Source organism: Orycteropus afer, unplaced genomic scaffold (genome assembly GCF_000298275.1).
Source record: "Orycteropus afer afer isolate SDZICR_OR568_19922 unplaced genomic scaffold, OryAfe1.0 scaffold00012, whole genome shotgun sequence".
Taxonomy (NCBI): domain Eukaryota; kingdom Metazoa; phylum Chordata; class Mammalia; order Tubulidentata; family Orycteropodidae; genus Orycteropus; species Orycteropus afer.
Window position 1 is genome coordinate 7,538,217 of NW_006921599.1, and position 19,673 is coordinate 7,557,889.

At 43.7% G+C, this 19,673-nt stretch overlaps 1 protein-coding gene across 1 annotated transcript in view; it reads right to left on the reverse strand.

Moving 5' to 3' along the window:
• GFOD1 (glucose-fructose oxidoreductase domain containing 1) overlaps positions 1-19,673 on the reverse strand; it is a 172,961-nt gene that overhangs the window by 9,822 nt on the left and 143,466 nt on the right. The gene's annotated exons all lie outside the window — the stretch shown is intronic.

Genomic DNA, 19,673 nt, shown 5'->3' on the forward strand with positions numbered 1-19,673 from the left:
TGAATTTTCTCTGTAAATCTTCATCCAAATAAAAATAAATAAATAAATAAATTTAAATAAATAAATAAACAAAAAAAATTAAATGGAATGCATAAAGATTAATATCCTAGGCATTAGTGAGCTGAAATAGACTGGTTTGGGCCATTTTGAATCAGACAACCATATGATCTACTATGCCAGGAATGACAAATTGAAGAGGAATGTTGTGGCATTCATCATCACAAAGAATGTTTCAAGATCTATCCTGAACTACAATGCTGTCAGTGATAGGATAATATCCATATGCCTACAAGGAAGACTGATTAATACAACTATTATTCAAATTTATGCACCAACCACCAAAGCCAAAGTTGAGGAAATTGAAGATTTTTACCAACTTTTGCAGGATGAAATTGACCAAACACACAATCAAGATGTGTTGATTATCACTGGTGATTGGAATGCAAAAGTTGGAAACAAAGAAGAATCACCAATAGTTCGAAAATATAACTTGGGTGACAGAAATAATGCTGGAGATCACATGATAGAATTTTGCAAGACCAATGACTTATTTGTTGCAAATATCTTTTTTCAACAATATAAATGGTGGTTATACACATGGACTTCACTAGATGGAGTACACAGAAATCAGATCAACTACATCTGTGGCAAGAGGTGATGGAAAAGCTCAATATCTTCAGCTAAAACAAGGCCAGGAGCCGCTTGTGGAACAACCATCAATTGTTCATATGCAAATTCAAGCTGAAGCTGAAGATAATTAAAACAAGCCCACGAGAGCCAAAATATGACCTTGATTATATTTCTCTTGAATTTAGAGACAATCTAAAAACTAGATTTGATGCACTGAGCACCAATGACCAAAAACCAGAGGAATTGTGGGATGACATTAAGAGCATCATCCATGAAAGAAGCAAAAGGTCATTAAAAAGACAGGAAAGGAAGAAAAGACCAAAATGGATGTCAGAAGAGACTCTGAAACTTGCCCTTGAAAGGAGAGTAGCTAAAGCAAATGGAGGAAATGACAAGATAAAAGAGCTGAACAGATTTCAAAGAGCAGCTCAAGAAGACAAAGTCAATTATTATAGTGAAATGTGCAAAGACCTGGAGTTGGAAAAGCAAAAGGGAAGAACACACTCAGCATTTCTCAAGCTGAAATAACTGAGGAAAAGATTCAAGCCTCAAGTTGCAATCTTGAAGGATTCTATGGGCAACACTTTGAATGATGCAGGAAGTATCAGAAGATGCAAGGAGTACTTGGAGTCACTGTACCAAAAATAATTGGTTGATATTCACCCATTTCAGGAGGAGGCATATGATCAGGAACCAATGGTATTGAAGGAAGAAGTCGAAGCTGCACTGAAGGAATTGATGAAGAACAAGGTTCCAGGAATTGATGGAATACCCATTGAGATATTTCAGTAAATGGATGCCATCCTGAAGGCACTCACTCATCTATGGCAAGAAATTTGGAAGACAGCTACCTGGCCAACTGACTGGAAGAGATCCATATTTATACCCATTCCAAAGAAGGGTGATCCTACAGAATGTGGAAATTATCAAACAATATCATTAATATCACACACAAGTAAAATTTTGCTGAAGGTAATTCAAAAATGGTTGCAGCAGTATATTGACAGAGAACTTCCAGAAATGCAAGCTGGATACAGAAGAGGACATGGAACAAGGGATATCATTATTGATGTCAGATAGATCTTGACTGAAAGCAAAGAACACTGGAAAGATGATTACTTGTGTTGTATTGACTATGCAAGAGCATTCGATTGTGCACATCATAACAAATTATAGATAACATTGAGAAGAATGGGAATTCCTGAACACTTAATTGTGCTCATGAGGAACCTGTACATAGACCAGGAGGCTGTCATTCAAACAGAACAAGGGGATACTGCATGGTTTAAAATCAGGAAGGGAGTGTGTCAGGACTGTGTCCTTTCACCATATTTATTCAATCTGTACATTGAGCAAATAATCCAAGAAGTTGGACTATATGAAGAATGTGGCATCAGGATTGGAGGAAGACTCATGAACAACCTGTGGTATGCAAACAACACAACTTTGCTTGCTGAAAGTGAGCATCCTTGAAGCACTTGCTGATAAAGATTAAAGACTACAGTCTACAGTATGGATTACATCTCAACATAAAGAAAATGAAAATCCTCACAACTGGAGCAATAAGCAGCATCATGATAAATGGAGAAAAGATTGAGGTTGTCAAAGATTTCATATTACTTCCTTCCACAATCAATGCCAATGGAAGCAGCAGCCAAGACATCAGGTGAAATATTGCACTGGGCAAATCTGCTGCAAAAGACCTCTTTAAAGTGCTGAAGAGTAAAGATGTCTCTTTGAAGACTAGGGTGCCCCTGATCCAAGCCATGGTATTTTCAATTACCTCATATGCATGTGAGAGATGGACAATGAATAAGGAAGACCAAAGAAGAGTCGATGCTTTTCAGTTGTGGTGTTGGTGAAGAATACTGAAAGTCCCATAGACTGCCAGAAGAACTAACAAATCTGTCCTGGAGGAAGTGCAGGCGGAATGCTCCTTGGAAGCAAGAATGCCAGACTTCGTCTCACCTGCTTTGGTCATGTTGTCAGAAGGAACCATTCCCTGGTGAAGAATATAATGCTTGGTAAAATGGAGGGTCAATGAAAAAGGGGAAGGCCCTCAACCAGATGGATTGACATAGTGGCTGCAATGATGGGCTCAGGTATAGTAAGGATTGTGAGGCTGGCACAGGACCAGGCAGTGTTTCGTTCTGTTGTGCACAGGGTCACTATGAGTTGGAGCCAACTCGATGGCACCTAACAACAACAAAAACAAATGTTTATGGAAGCAGACTGCCTCAACTTTCTCCCACAGAGTGGCTAGTGACTTCAAAACACAGACCTTTTGGTTAGCAGCCCAATGCGTTAGCATTAAAAAATGCAACATGAATACACATGCAAAATCCATTTCTGGAAGCCCATGCATGGATCTCTTAAGGTTCTGAGGTCTAGGCATCTCCAACATAAGTTCTCGAAGCCTATGTGACATATTGTTAAAAATAAGACAAAACTTGCAATTTTAAAAGAAACACAAAATGCAGAACTAGGACACCATTCACACATTTGTGAAGCAATGTTTGTTTTCTCACTGTTCTGGATATTCTTCCCAACCACACTCCTTGGTGATGTTTCTGCAAAGCTGACTCTGGGAACCCCAAGAGCCTCAGATTCTCTTTCCCAGCTTTTCCCTGTCAAAATCTGCCCTACCAAGATGGCAGGGATATGAAATTCCAAGGTTCTTAGCATTTTAACATGACGAATAAAATTCAAGATACAGAATTCCAGTAATCATACCTCGTGTGTGTGTGTGTGTGTGGTGCATTAGCATGGCCCAGAGACTTCACCCTTAAAGTCCCAAACATGTAAAGGGGGCCTTCATTGTCTGGGCATAAAGTTGACACCCACCCCCCAATCCTAGGAAAGCCAGGGATATATGCTGAGGTCTCTCCAGAAGCAAACAGAGAAACATCTATCTGCCCTCCAAATTGCCTCTGTCAGCCTGGGCTCTGAGGCCTGATCTTCCAGGGAACACTATGTGTCTGACTTTCATCTTTCTTAGCATAATGCCTTTCTCGTCATCCCCAAAGAAAGCACAGAAACAAACTCTTTAGAGAAAAGCCCCCTCTCTCTCCATTTTGTGCTGCAAAGGAAATAATAAGCAGGGGCAAAGTCTTGCACCTTTTTCTCTTCACTAACCACATGGTTTGACAGTCCTCTGATGTAAAGGTAAGTAGGCTCCTCCAGGGAGATAGAAGAGGAAAGAGTTAGGGGAAGGCAGAAGCTCCTGTTACAGACTGAATTGTGTCCTCCATAAAAGATGTGTGAAAGTGTTAATCCCTGTACCTGTAAATACAACCCTATTTGGAAATAGAGTTTTTATTTTGGTATGTTAATGAAGTCACAGCCAAGTAGGGTGGGTTCTAAACCTAATCACTTCTGAGAGATGTCTTATAAAAACAGTAGAGTAGATGTGAACACCTATACAAGGGGAAGACAGATGGATGCCATGTGAGGGTCTGTCTGCAAATAATGGGACACTAAGGACTGCCAGTGGATGCTAGAAACTAGGAAAGAGGCCCAGAGAAGGAATTGACATGGTTGAGACCCTGGTTTGGGTTTTTAGTCTCCAGAACTGTGAGAAAATACATTTCTGTTCTTGAAAGCCATTCACTTGTACAATTTTTTGTTGTTGTTGTTATTGCAGTACCAGGAAACTAAGTCAGCCCCACAGCCAGCTATAGCTGATTCCTAATGGGGCACCTGAAAAAGCTTTTCCTCAGACACAAAGGAAAAATTCAACCAGTCTCCACTTTGCACAGCTGAAAGAGACATTCTGTGCTTTCTCACTAGTAAATGGACAACCTTTCCAGAGGAAAGGAGGGCCATGTCTTCTACCCACGTCCACATATCTTTCAGAGAAGCAAGCAAAACATGCTCCCTTTTGGTTTAGGGTTCATATCCTCTGTGGTAAAATGAGGTACCCTCCTTCTAATGCAAAAAACCAAAAACACTGGGCTTCAATCTCAGAGAAAATAATGCCGCACAGGATTACGCAGAAAGACTCAAAACACATGGGTTTGATTTCACTCCAAATAAACAGGCAAAGTGAAATGGAAAGTGGAGGGAAAATAAAAAGGGCCCAAGAAAAAAGTGTTTTGTGTTTTGCTGAACCCCCAGAGTTTCCTGAGCAGCTGGAGAGTTTCAGCAAAGCCCACTGGTGCTCACAATGATGGCAGAGCGACAGTGGGGCTTCCTGAGGACTTGGGGCTAGGATGGATAGTAGTGACCCTGCTACTTCCACCCAGATGGTGTGGGTCAGACCACTGCTGTATGCTCAGATGACTCCATCAAGGTTTCTGTCCCTGAACCCTGGGATGGGTGCCTAGGAATTATGCTCCACTTCTCAATGTGGTTCAGTGTCACTATGGGTGGGTGGCAGAGAACCCATGGAGACTGGCCTGGGCATTCTGAGGGACCCAAACTTATCTCTCCTCTCTCATTTACCCCTTTGTATGAGGACAATGAGTATACGCTGGGTCTTTTGGGGAACCTTGGACATAAACCAACTTCATTTTTTAGATCAAGCTGAGCCTTAAACTTTGAGCCTGAACCAGCTTAGTTTTTTCAGACATTCTTGTTGAATAAAGCAAATAAAATAGGCACTACCTGTCCAGAAAATGGTGGGACTAATCTCTTCCCACCAGGGCTGAGCAGCTGAAGCTGGAAAAAAATTAGATGGATGGGTACCTTCTGAGGGTGAAATCACCATGTACAAGGCTGTGTGACTCCTGTTTGGCAGAAGCTTTTAAATTAAATACTTTCACAGGGAGCTTTACCACCCTCCTGGGATTCCTCATGGGGAAATGGAAAAGGCTATCTCCAAAGCCCCCTGAGTGAGTTTCTCCTCCTCTGTGCAGCTGGGCCAAAATATCCATGGCCTCAAGAGGAATTTGTGGGTAGTGTGGTTCAGTGGTAGAATTTGCACCTTCCATGCAGGAGACCCAAGTTTGATTCCCAGCCAACACACCACATGCTCAGCCACCACCCATCTGCCAGTGGAGTCTTGTGTATTGTTATGATGCTAAACAGGTTTGAGTGGAGCTTCCAGACTAAGATGGACTAGGAAGTAAGGCCTGGTGATCTACTTCTGAAAATCAATCAGTGAAACCCTATGATCACAACGGTACAATCTGCAAGACTGCAGAGCATTTTGTTCTGTTCCTTCATGGGGTCACCATGAGTCAGGGGCCAATGCCACAGTAGCCAACAGCAACATGAGGCACTAATGCCATAGGGAAGGAGTTTCCAAGCAACAGGACCTAAAGCCCACCTTCAGACAGCTGCTCCCCTCATACTCTCCCAGTTCAGGGTCTCTAAGTGGGAGAGGAGCTGTGGTTGAGCACCTCCCCACATCTCCTTACCACCAGGGATGATAATTGATTCAAATAATGTTCCACAGGAGGCTGGGCAAAGGGCCTCCACTGGCACCTCTGTTGTTGTTGTTGTTATGTGCCATCTCTAGAAAGGACTTATGCCTTCTGCCGTCCCATGGAGCAGATGCTCTTCCCTGCCCTTGGTTAAGCAGGTTCTCCCTGTGGTTCTGTAGTGTGGCTGTCACCCTGCCACCCAGAGGCTGGGGCCATTCCTAACATGATCAGCCTGGCACATCAATGCCTCCCTCCTTGCCAGCACATTTCCAATTACACACTGCCTTACCTAATCGAGGGAGCTCTGGTAGCATAGTGGCTAAGACACTTGCCTGCTAACCAGACGGCTGGCGGTTCAAACCCACCAGCCACTCCTCGGAAGGAAGGTTGGGCAATCCTACTTCCGTAGTGATACTGCCTCGGAAACCCAAGGAGGGGTCGCTATGAGTTGGGGCTGACTCGACGGCACATAACAACAACATTACCTAATCGAGGGTGGAAACTGATAAGCCCAATGCTACTTTCCCACCATTTCTTCCTAGTTACTCCACTTATGTTGATAGTCCCTTATCTTCTGAAAGCCTGAAAGGATGCTGGTCCGATAGACTGGCTTACAACTCTCTCGGCAGATTGACAGAGCCCCTCAGAAGTCCCATCAGATATGGCCTCCTATTTTTTTCTCCCATTCACAGAAGTTAGGAGGGCCTTCTCTACATTTCTAGCAGGAAACTTGTTATCTGCTTTCATACTCCACTCCTTGAACATTTCTGAGCTAGGCACTGGAGACAAAAAATGAACAAAGAGGAACTGGAGCTCATAGTCTAGTCCAACCTCACTGCCATCAAGTCAATTCTGATTCAGAGGACCTTATAGGACAGAGTAGAACAGCCCCAATAGGTTTCCAAGGCTGTAATCTTTATAGAAGCAGACTGCCAAATCTTACTCCTGCAGAGTGGCTCCTGAGTTTAAAAGTTATCAGCCTTTTAATTAGTAGCCGAGTGCTTAACCACTGTGCCACCAGTGCATCTTCACAGTCTAGTTGTTGTTAAGTGCTGTAGAGTCAGCTCCAACTCATAGTGACCCATTGTACAACAGAACGAAACACTGCCCAGTCTGCGCCATCCTCACAATCCTTGCTATGCTTGGGCCCATCGTCGCAGCCACTGTGTGTGATCCATCACATTGGAGGTCTTCCCCTTTTTCGTGGACCCTCCACTTTACCAAGCATGATATCCTTCTCCCTTCTGACAACATGACCAGAGTAGGTGAGACAAAATCTGGCCATTCTCACTTCCAAGGAGCATTCTGGCTGCACTTTCTCTAGGACAGATGTGTTTGTTCTTCTGGAAGTCCACAGTATTTTCAGTGTTCTTTACCAACACAATTCAAAGGCATCAACTTATCTTCGGTCTTCCTTATTCATTGTCCAGCTCTCATATGCATATAAGGTGACTGAAAACACCATGGCTTGTATTTAAAAAAAAAAAAAAAAAAACCAACTCACTGCCCTTGAGTCAATTCTGACTCATAGCAATCCTTAATGGGTTTCCAAGGCTGTAAATCTTTACAGAAGTAGATTGCCCCATCTTCCTTCCATAGAGCGGCTGGTGGGTTTGAATTGCTGACCTTCTGGTTAGCAGCCACATACCTTATTCACTATGCCACCTGACCTCCTTTATGGCTTGGGTAGGCGCACCTTATTCTTCAAAGCAACATCTTTCCTTCTTAACACTAATTAAGGAGGTCTTTTGCACCAGATTTGCTCAGTGCAATACGATGTCTGATTTCTTGACTGCTGTTTCCAAGTCTAGTAAAAAAACAAAATCATTGCCATCAAATCAATTCCAACTCGTAGTGACCTCCTTTGGGTTTCCAAGGCAGTAAATCTTTACAGAAGTAGATTGCCCAGTCTTCCTTCCACGGAGTGGCTGGTGAATTTGAACCACAACCTTCTGGTTAGCAGTCAGATGCCTTAGGCACTACACCACCAGAGCTCCTTTCCATGTCTAGTAGAGGAGACCAAACAGGAAATGAAGGATTAAATACACACATCTGATGCAGGATGAACAATGTGCAATGAAAGCATGAAGGAGGGGCTGCCCAACTTATTTGGGCATGGAAGGAAGCTCTGCTGAAGATGCAGCATTTGAGTAGGGTCCTGATGCATGAGTAGGAGTTTGTGTATTCATCCAAAAGCTTAGGGTACCATTTAGAAAGTGGTCTAAAACAAGGACATTTAACCTAGGGTCTGAGAAATTGCTAAAACTGGACTGTTTAAAGTTGCAGGGCTTTTATGTAGCCTCATTTACTTACTATTGTTGTTGTTGTTTGGCATTGTTGAGTCAGTTCTGACTCATATCGAACCCAGGTATAACAGAACAAAACACAGCCTGGTCCTGCACCACCCTCACAATCGTTGCTATGTGTGAGCCCAGTGTCGCAGCTACTATGTCAATCTACCTTGTTGAAGGTCTTCCTGTTTTTCACTGACCCTCTACCAAGCATGATGTCCTTCCCCAGAGACTGGCCTCTTCCGATGACATACCCAAAGTAAATGAGATGAAGTCTCACCATCCTCATTTCTAAGGAGCATTCTGGCTGGACTTCCTCTTAGACAGAGTTATTTCTTCTTCTGGCACTCCATGGCATATTCGATATTCTTTGCCAACATAATTCAAACACATCGATTCTTCTTCAGTCTTGCTTCCATTTAGACCAGCTCTGTCTCTTTCCTTCATTGTTTTTTTCTCTTTATACCCCCCCCTACTCTTTCCCTCAACACACACATATACACACACATACAGGGGGAGAGAGAGAGAGAGAGAGAGAGAATTCTTTTTGCTTAGAAAGTGCGAGGAAAGTAGTAGTACCAGCAGGAATAATGTATCTAAATCCTCCTCTCTGCCCACTGTTCCTTTCTCCATATAAATTGGGAAGAGAGACCCTCTGGAGAGATTGAATTCCTTATATCAGTTCCCATGAGTGCTCCTGATACTGATATAAACAGAACTTTCCAACCAAAACCACTAATCTGATGTGTTCATAATACAGACATAATTAAAAATAGTAACAGCAATCATTTTTGAGCATGTTCTCTGCCACAGGATGCTGAGTATTTCACACATATTTCCAGTTTTTAGTCTGTACAATCCCATGAAGCAGGGACTAAAATTATTCCCATCTTACAGATGTGAAAATTGAGCCCTGATAGGACCAAGCACCTTTCCCAAGGTTCTATGACTCAGTGAGCATAGAGCTAGGATTTGAACCTAGATTCTCTCTGGAGAAGGCCTGATCTTCATTCTGCACTCTTACTGACTTCTGGCCATGGCTGCCTTGTGGCTGGTTAGGCTGTAATTCTCCCCCAACCCCATCTGTTAGTTTGTCATACTGTGGTGCCTACTTGGTGCAATGATGCCAAAAGCTATGTCAACTGTATTTCAAATACCATCAGTGTCCTCCATGGTGACAAGGTTGCATCAGAGCTTCTAGACTAAGACAGACTAGGAAGAAAGGCCTGGTGATTTACTATGAAAATTAGCCAATGAAAACTCTATAGATCATAACAGAATATTGTCTAATGACTCAAACAAACCAGTGATCATGAAGATGGTGAAGGACTGGGAAACATTTTATTCTGTTATATGCAAGGTTGCCTGAACTGGAGGTGACTTGACATCAATTAACAATAGGTTGCTATTTGCATCCTGTTTTGGTTCTCCAGTGCTACTCTAACAGGAAATACCACTAATGGGTGGTTTGAACAAACAGGGATTTATTCCCTTACAATTTTAGAGGCTAGAAGTCCAAGTTCAAAGTGCCAGGCTCTAGGGGCTGGGTGAAAGCCCCTCAGCCTTGGGCTTCAGCTCTGCCTCTTGCTCCTGGCCCACTGGAGCTAGAGGTGTCTCTTCACTCAGGCAGCTGCTGGTTGCTGAGGTTAACAAGCCCAAGGTCGACAAGTAAAATGGCACAGTCCCAAGGTCACCAAACAACACAGCAGGCCACTAATTTAAGTCCAGAAACTATCCCAAGACTGGCAGGCAATCATGGTAGGCTTCAAGCATGCCAAAAGCTGACAAGACCATTTCCAGAGCTTTTCCTTATATAGTGGAAGCAGATCACAACCCTAAGTCAGCTACTCAGCTGCTCACAGTAGATTCCACCATGGAGTTGATTGCCAGCTTCCCAGCCACTCAAAAACAAGGCCAGCCAAGTTGATACATAACCTTAATTACCACACATCCATATCCAAATTGTGTACAAATCCCAGAACCTGGAACCCCCCTCTCTGATACATGTCTCGTTCTTGCCAGCTACACATGCCAATGTCCATATGTCTGTAACATACAGCATGACAGGAGGGCTCTGAGGACAGTGGTGCCACTGTGATGGCAGTGAGTGCCAGGAACCAGGACACTGGGGGTGGGGGCCTAATGTTCAGCTGAGTGACATCCAGAAGTCCCAGAGCAACTTGATTAACTTTCCATCCTAATTTCAAGCTTGACATGGAAATGGGTCAGAGTGACCCATATTCAGCTCCTCTTATAAGGCTCCTAAGGTGGCTTGAAGAGAGGGGTGGCAAACAGTGAAAGGAAGTCCAGGGGCTGATGGTGATGTGACTTGACATTGAACTGAATTACATGTAGAAGTGACTTTTTAGATCCAATTTACTCATAAGGCCAGCCCCTCTCCCACCCAAGCTCTTTTGTATGTAGACTTCCCTTAACACTCAGTCTTTTGTCTGAGTCTTCTTTTTGCACAGAAACCCATTGTTGTTGTTGTTGTTGTTAGCTGATGTTGAGTCAGCCCCTAACTCATGGTGACGCCATGCACAACAGAATGAAGGGCTGCCTGGCCCTGTGCCACCCCCATCATTGCTTGTGGACTAGACCATTGTGATCCATAGAGTTTTTTTCTCCTGTGATCTGTATAGTTTCCACTGGCTGCTTTTCGGAAGCAGATCTCCACACCTTTCTTCCTAGTCTGTCTTAGTCTGGAAACTCTGTTGAAACCTGTTCAGCATCACTGTAACACTGAAGCTCCCACTGATAGATGGGTGGTGGCTGCCTGTGAGGTTGCATTGGCCAGAAATTGAACCCAGATCTTCTGCATGGAAGGCAAGAATTCTACCACTGAACCACCAATGTCCCATATAGCAACTCATATCAATATTTAACATTTTCTCAGATTGTTTCATATGCATTAGTGTCATCTAGCCATTTAGCCCATAATCTCTGTGCCAGAGATAATACTCTTGAAACACTTTCAATTTAGGGTTCTGTGGTGGTAAACTTCCCTGGGGAGCCCTGGCACAGTGGTTAAGTGCTTGGCTGCTAACTGAAAGGTCAGTGGTTTGAACCCACCAGCCACTCTGTGGGAGAAAGCTGTGGCAGTCTACTTACTTAAAGATTACAGTCTTGGAGACCCTTTGGGACAGTTCTATACTGTCCTATAGAGGCACTATAAATTGGGAATTGATGGGACAGCAATGGGTCTATTGGTAAGCCTCACACATCTTCATCTCTATGGCTTATACATGCAGCTAAAGTTGAGGAAAACACACACACACACTACCATTGAGTCAATTCCAGCTCATAGTGACTCCCATTGAGTTTCTGAGGCTGTAAATCTTTACAGAAGTAGATTGTCTCATCTTCCTCCTGTGGAGTAGCTGATGAGTTTGAACCACCAACCTTCTGGTTAAAGTTGAAAAAGAAGATATGATTTTGGGAAATGAATTGTCAGCCCCTTCTAGCCTGGGCATTCTGAGGATAAGAAAGAAAAGCTGCTACTTCTACCCCAGGGGTGACTTCAGGAAGAGGTTTAGAAATAGCAGCAGGTATGAAGGAGCCAGAGACCTTCTAGGCTCATGGCAGGTTTCCAAGGCAGGAAGGTAGGCCTAGGCAGCCCTTTCCTTCTTGTGTGTGGCACATATGGTCCCAAGTGTGAAGGTCAGGAGGAAGTAATAAGAGGGCTCTAAGGAGGTGTTATGAATTGAGTTGTGCCCCTGAAAAAGAAATGTTGAAATCCTAACTCCTGGGACCTGTGAATATGATCCTGTTTGAAAATAGGAGATTTCTTTTTTTATGTTAATGAGGTCATAGTAGAGTAGAAACCAGAAACTAAACCTGTTACCATCAAGTCAATTCTGAGGTGGATCCTAAACCTAATCTCTTCTGAGTGGTATCTTATAAAAAGGGCAGAATTGACACAGACACACATGGGGGAAGACAGACATCATTGAAGGACCCATCTACAAGCAGTGAAATGCCAAGAATCACCAGCAGATACCCGAAATCAGGAGAGAGGCCCACAGAAGGCTAAGGCCCAAATTTGGATTTTTAGCTTTCAGCTTCCCAAACTGTGAGAAAATGAATTTGTTATTTAAAGCCTTCCACTTGTGGAAATTTTTGTTACAGCAACCCTAGGAAACTAAGACAGGAGGACAGAGGTCTGGGGCTGAGTGTAGTGGCTTGAAGTGGCCAGTGGCTTGGAAACAGAGGAAAATGGCCAGGACTGTGGACTCCAGCAATTAAATATTGCTATGTTTCTCCAAAGCAGTCAAATAAGACCCATTGTACTGCAGAGGTCACTATAGTAGAGAACAATCTGGAAGAGCCACTCTGAAGCTTATACTCCTATTCTACAACCTGGACAGACCATGAGTCAAAGAGCACTACTTGTATGCAAGGATCATGAATAACCTTACCTCCACCACTCAGGGCTTGTAAGGCACACTTTCCCCATAGAAGCAGTGTCAACCTCTTAAGTAGAGGGGACAACAGGAGAATGCTGAAAAAACTAGGTCACCAGGGTCACCTAAAGAAACCGAGTTTCTTAAAAGAAAATTTGAATTATTGAGTTAGATGAAATTACCAGATTGGATCATAATTTCATTCCCTGCTCATCCATTTAGCAGGATGGGGGCCTATAGAAAGGATCAAGTTAGCTGTAGAAAATAAAGAAATCTACACTTCTTTTTCCTAGCTAAGTAAAATATGAACTCCCATGACACATGCAAAAAGGTGGGGGGAGCCTTGTGTTATCTTCCAAAGTCCCCACGTACTCCCTGACAAAATCTCAGTACCTAATTACTGACTGCACATTAACGCCTTCAAAGAGATTCAATATCTTCACTATGTGTATAGTATGAAAGACAATAGACTTGAAATGAGGCAATGTCTCAAAAAATATGCAGAAAACTCTCCAAGAGCAGTTATGCTTTAGTGAAAGAATCAAAAATGAATAGCTCACAGGTATACTTTCATAACAGATACATTTTTTAAATAATCAAGATATTGCACATAGTCTAGGTTTTTTACTTCTCTCCAAGGAAGCAAAAGATCCAGAAATATTGAGTGTCTTCTGTAGAGTATCATACACGACAATAGTCAGTTGGAGCGAAATAGTGGCCCTGATAATTACAAAAGCCAAACCCACTGCCTTCAAGCCGATTCCAACTCACAGATACCCTATAGGATAGAGTAGAACTGCCCCACAGGGTTTCCAAGACTGTAAATCTTTAAAGAAGAAGAGTGCCTCATCTTTTTCACAAGGAGCAGCTGCTTGGCTTGAACTGCCAACTTTCTAGTTGGCAGCTGAATGCTTAACCACTATACCACTAAGGGAGTTTATATCTCCAATATGCCATAGTTTCCACTAGTCCCTACTGTTTTATTGTATGGTTTTCTGTTGGTGCCCTAACAAATTATCACAAACTTAGTGGCTTAAAACCCACTTATTATCTCACAGTTCTGTTGGTCAGAAGTCTGTATGGGCTCAACTGAGCTTTTTGTTTAGCGTCTCACAAGGCCAAAATCAAGATGACGGTAGGCTCAATTCTTATCTGGAAGCTCTGGGGAAGAATCAAGCTGTTCTCTGTTGTCGGCAGAATTTAGTTCCTTGCAGTTGCAGAGGAGTACCTGGGTGGTACCAATAGTCAATGCACTTGGCTGCTAACTGAAAGGTTGGTGGTTTGGGTCCATCCAGAAGTGCTGCTGAAGAAAAGCCTAGTGATCTACTTCTGAAAAATAAGCCATCAGAAACCCTACAGAGCACAGCTCTAGTCTGACCCACACAAAGTCGCCATGAGTTGGAGTCGACTCCATGGCGACTGGTGGTGGTTGCAGGACTGAGGTCTCTCTTTCCTATCTGCCTGTGTACCATCTTCAAGCCAGCAAGAGCATGTCAAAGTCAAATTCTTCTCATGCTTGGAATCTCTCCAAATTCCTCTTTTGCCACCAGCCAGAGAAAATCCTCTGCCTTTAAATGGGTTATGTGATTAGATTAAGCTCATCCATTTTGCCATATAAGGTAACATGATCCCAGCATACCATCAGGGGGGTGAAGGTTATCTTAAAATCCTGCCTACCACAATTACCCAGCAGTGGTAGTTCAGAGGTAGAATTTTTACCTTCCATGTCAGAATCTCAGCCAGTGCACCTCATGCACAGCCACCACCTGTCTGTCACTGGGGACCTGCATGTTGCTATGATACTGAATAGGTTTCAGTGGAGCTTCCAAACTAAGACAGACCAGGAAGGAAGGCCTGGTGATCTACTTCTGAAAATCAGTCAGTGAAATCCCTGTGCATCCAAATGATCTACCCTGAACTGATTGTGAGGATGCCACAGGCCAGGGAGCATTGCATTCTGTTGTGCATGGGATTGCCATGAGTTGGAGCCTTCTCCATGGCTACTAACAACAAGTTCACTCATTTATGTTATATCCCTGCAAGTTCTAGAAACCTCAGTAATGAAGGACATTCTCAAGCATTCTCCCAGTATAAAATGCCTCAGATGTGTATCCATATTCTAATTTACTTCCCTTTTTTTCTATGTTCTTTCAGTAGTTCTAACTCCATCAAAAAGAAAGATTCAGTGAGGTGCCCAAGGGGTTTTAAAACCTGTTATTAGTCTCCCTGTAACTAATGAGATTATGTCCCCAACTGAGAGGTCTCTGTAGAAGGAAAAGGTGCAGAACCGGGCTGAGCCTCAGAGTATCTGGAGGCATAGAAGGGAAGAGAACTTCAAGTGGTTCTGTATCCACTAGGTGTCAAGTACTTTCCCTTTCATGCACATTGGCTCATGAAAGCATCACTTTGGTACCAGGATCCTCATTTGTGCAGAAAATGGAACTGGGGCTCACAGAGATTACTATTACCCAAGATCAGAGTTATGTGACAGGTCTAGTTATGTGCAAATTCAAGTCTGTGCTCCCAAAGCCTTATTTTTTCCGTTTTCCATCTAGAGAATTGCTACAGGTGGAAGGGTGAGAGCAGGGTTAAATGGCTGAGTCTCGGGGCCATGAAATAGATCAAGAAAAGAACTCCCAGACCCTTTGGGCCCATTGGACATCAACACTGTGGAAAGGCAATGAATGGAGGGAGGGCAGAGTCTAGTACTAGAAAGCAAGGAGGGCTGGAGTCTCAATGTGGAAGAACTTCTAGGATGGTTCTGCTTAACAGTCAGCCAGCCAGATAGTTGCTTTACATCTGTGGCACTGAACTGGCTAGAGCAACCGAAGGAATATACCAGGAAGGATACGGCTAGGGGGACTGGCCATTTGGTGGCTGAGTTCCCACAGCTGAATAAAGGAAGCCCTACAAGGTTCCACCCTTCTGCAAATTGCTCACATATTTCATTTCTATGAAAGCAGGTGTCAGCAGGAAATCACAGTGGGACCACATTAACACCACCCTGCAAAACCCAGGAACATGAATCCTTGAGGAAAAAATACCTCCAAAGCACAAATCAAACCCATGGCTATGGAGTCCATTTTGACTCATAGCGAACCTATAGGACAGAGTAGAACTGCCTCATAGGGTTTCCAAGGCTGTAAATCTTTATGGAAGCAGACTGCCTCATCTTTCTCCCATGGAACAACTGGTAGGTTTGAACTGCCAACCGTTGGGGGTTAACAGCCAAACGTGTTAAACACTATGCCACCAGAGCTCCTAAAAAATGCATTGGACTGGTCAAAAGCTGCCCAGGAAAGGGTGTAACCTGAGTGTTATGCTTCCTCTTGGACACACGGATCCTCATCCCCCATCAAGAAACAGAGGGAAGCCAACATCAGCTTTGAGAGCTCTATCTGTTGTGAAATCTTCCATTCATACAGCAGTGTTCCTGCTGACGTAGTCAAACAGCAGCAATAAACCTTTCCCAGTGCCCTGAGGCAAACCAGAATCTGGTTCCACCAACAAGTGGTGATAATCATTAACATACCATTTCCCCAAAGTTACTTTCACCTACATAATCTCCACATTTTATGCCAAGTTTGAGAAAAGGTTTGGGGTGTGGTGGGAAGGTGGTGATGGTTACACACAGCAAAGCCACTCACAGTGCAATAATGGGGTATTTGTGTGGGGATGGGGAACATTAAGGGTTGAATTGTGTCCCCAAAAAAGGCATGTGGAAGCCCTAACCCCTGGTACCTGTGAATGTGGCATTTTGGAATTAGGATCTTTGAAGATGTTATCTGTTAACAGGAGGTCATATTGGAGTAGGGTGGGTCCTAACCCAATCTGTAAAAGAAGAGAAGAGACAGACTGGGAGAAGATGGTCATGTGATCAAGGATCTATGCTGCAGCTGCAAGCCAAGGAATGTTTGGGCTAGCAAAAGCTTGGAGAGACAAGACAGGATCTTCCCTTAGAGACTTGGAGGAGTATGGCCTGGCCAACAGGTTGATTAGATGCCTAGCCTCCAGTAGTATGAGACAATAAATTTCCACTTTTATCAACCACCCACTTTGTAGTACTTTGTTACAGCAGCCCTAGGAAACTAACTAAAGGGAGTCAAAACCAAAAACAAGTTCATTGCCGTGGAGTCGGATCCAATTCATAGCGACACCTCCTTGGGTCTCCGAGGCAGTATCACTACAGAAGTAGATTGCCAAACCTTCCTTCCCAGGAGTGGCTGGTGGATTTGAATCACCAGCCTTCTGGTTAGCAGTCAAATGACTTAGGCACTATGCTACCAGAGCTCCTATTAAAGGGAGTAGGGGAGATTTATAATTTAAGGGGTTGCCCAGCACTTGAAAGGAGCTTTGGTAGTACAGTGGTTAATGCATTCAGCTGCTAAACAGAATGTCAGTGGTTGCAACCCACCAGATGCTCCATGGGAGAAAGATGAGGTAGTCTGCTTCCGTGAAAATTTATATCCTTGGAAACCCTATAGGCAGTTCTACTGAGTCCTGTCAGGTCGCTATGAGTTGGAATCAGCTCTATGGCAGTGGGTTTGTTTTTGGTTCCAGCACTTGAATCTCCTTGCTCCATTTGGGAGACTGCTCACCACATGAAATCTTCTTCCAACCGTACAAGTCAAAACCAGGGGCTTGCTTTCACAGATGCCTTTGCGGCCAATGCATGGCACAAAACCAAGGTTTAGCCAACTAGGGACATCACCTGAGCCTGACACACAAAGGAGTAGGGCAAAATGCAACAACGCAACGCACTGCCGTCGAGTTGGATCCGATTCATAGCGACCCCTCCTTGGGTTTCCGAGGTGGTATCATGACGGAGAATCCACGCAACATCTAGTTTCTAAGGGCTATGGTAGCAGTGATGCTGATGAAGGCAAGCTACAGGCTCTGTCCAAGTCAGAGGAATTCTGGTGTGATTTTGACTGTGGTTACGTCTGCCAAGGCTTTCTTCACTTCTCTTGTTTTCCAAACCTACTTCTCCAGCCTTCTTAGCATTTCTGTGATCAAACTCATGTCCTTTAAAAAAATTCCATTCCGCTAAAGTCAGCCAGTTTGTTGTTTGCAACTCAAATGCTTTCTGGTGCAACAGGTTTACATGATTTTTGGCCCCTTCCTAAAAAGATTGATTTGTGCATGGAGGAACCACTGAGTGCCTATTAATAAAGCCCAGGATCCATATGATTTATTGGAAAGGAAGAGGAATTGGGGATCAAGAGGCCTGGGTTTAAATTCTGACTCTGCCATTTGCTAACTGTGACCCAAGGCCCTCTACTGTGCTATTCACACAGTTAGAAACTAATGCTTAGTTTCCTTATATATAAAAGAGGAATAATAATACTGCTATAAGTTGAATTGGGTTCCCAAAAATGATATGTTTAAGTCCTAACCCTCAGGACCTGTGAACCTGACCCTGTTGGGAAATAAGGTCTTTGAAGATCTTATCAGTTAACATAAGGATTTAATGGAGTAGTGTGAGCCTTAATCCAAACTGAGTGAAATCCTCATTAAAGAGAAGAGACAGGCAGAGAGGAAAAATGACCATGTGACAACAGAGATAGAAACTGAAGTGATACATCTACAAACCAAGGAACACCAACGATCCCTGGCTGTCACCAGAAGCCGGGAAAGAGGCATAAGACAGATTCTTCCTCAGAACTCTCAGAAGGAAACAACATAACTGAGATCCTGATTTCAGGCTTCTAGCCTCCATAACTGTGGATAATAAGTTTATTTTCTTATAAGTCACCCAGTTTATGTTACTTTGTTATTGCAACCCTCAGAAACAAATACCTTCCTCAAAAAGCTTCTTTAAGGATGAAATGACATAGAGGAGGCACTGTCCTGGCCATGAAAATTTCTCAAATAGTATCTGCTGAAGTCAGTACTAGATATAAATTAAAAACGTACATGTTAGTCTTACATCCACAAGAATTCAAAAGAAGTCGGGTGGCAAGGGTTGTGTTCAGGGGAGTGTATATGGAGTATGGTGGGTAATGATGAGACTAAAGCCAAAATCCACTCAGATCTGGCTTTGCCACCAATTTGATGTAAAACTCTGCTATGTGAAGCTGCATCTACATGCTAAGGAACATCAAGAAATGCTCAGGGCTCCCAGAAACTGGGAAACACAAGGAAGAATCTTCCTACAGTGGACAGAGAGAGCATGGCCCTACCAACACCCTGAATTTGGACTTTTAGCCTCCAGACCTGTGAGACAAGGCATTTCTGTTTTTTAAAAGCCATCCATTTTTTGGTATTTTGTTATGGCAGTGAAGACATCTAGCTACGGGAGGCTGTAAATTAGAATCACCTTTCCAGAGAACTAAGCATCACCCTTTGTTGTTGCTGATGTTTTGACGGATCTGTGCCACCCTCACGTGGGCTGAGGATCACTGGAGAACACCCTGCTGGCAGCTCAGAGCCTCAGAAATAGGCAGGTTTCCTTTGGAGGATAAAGGAGGGGAGTTTACAAAGCACCTTACAGACCATAGAGATCCACTTCCCTCCTGCTGCCCAAAAACCAGACTCCTTCCCTCTTATGTCCATTTCTCTTAAAGGGATGTTGTTGTTGTTGTTGTTATGTGCCCTCAAGTCGGACTCGACTCATAGCGACCCCTCCTTGGGTTTCCGAGGCGGTATCACTACGGAAGTAGGTTGCTTAACCTTCTTTCCAAGGAGTGGCTGGTGGGTTTGAACTGCCAGCCTTCAGATTAGCAGTCAAGTGCCTTAGGCACTACGCTACCAGTTGTTGTTGTTGTTGTTAAGTGCCGTCGAGTCGTTTCCAACTCATAGCAACCCCATGCACAGCAGAACGAAACACTGCCCTATCCTGCGCCAGCCCCACAATCCCTGCTATACTGGAGCTCATCATCGCAGCCACCGTATCAATCCATCTCATTGAAGGCCTCCCCCTCTTTCGTCGACCCTCCACCCTACCAAGCATGACATCCTTCTCCAGCGAATGGTCCCTTCTT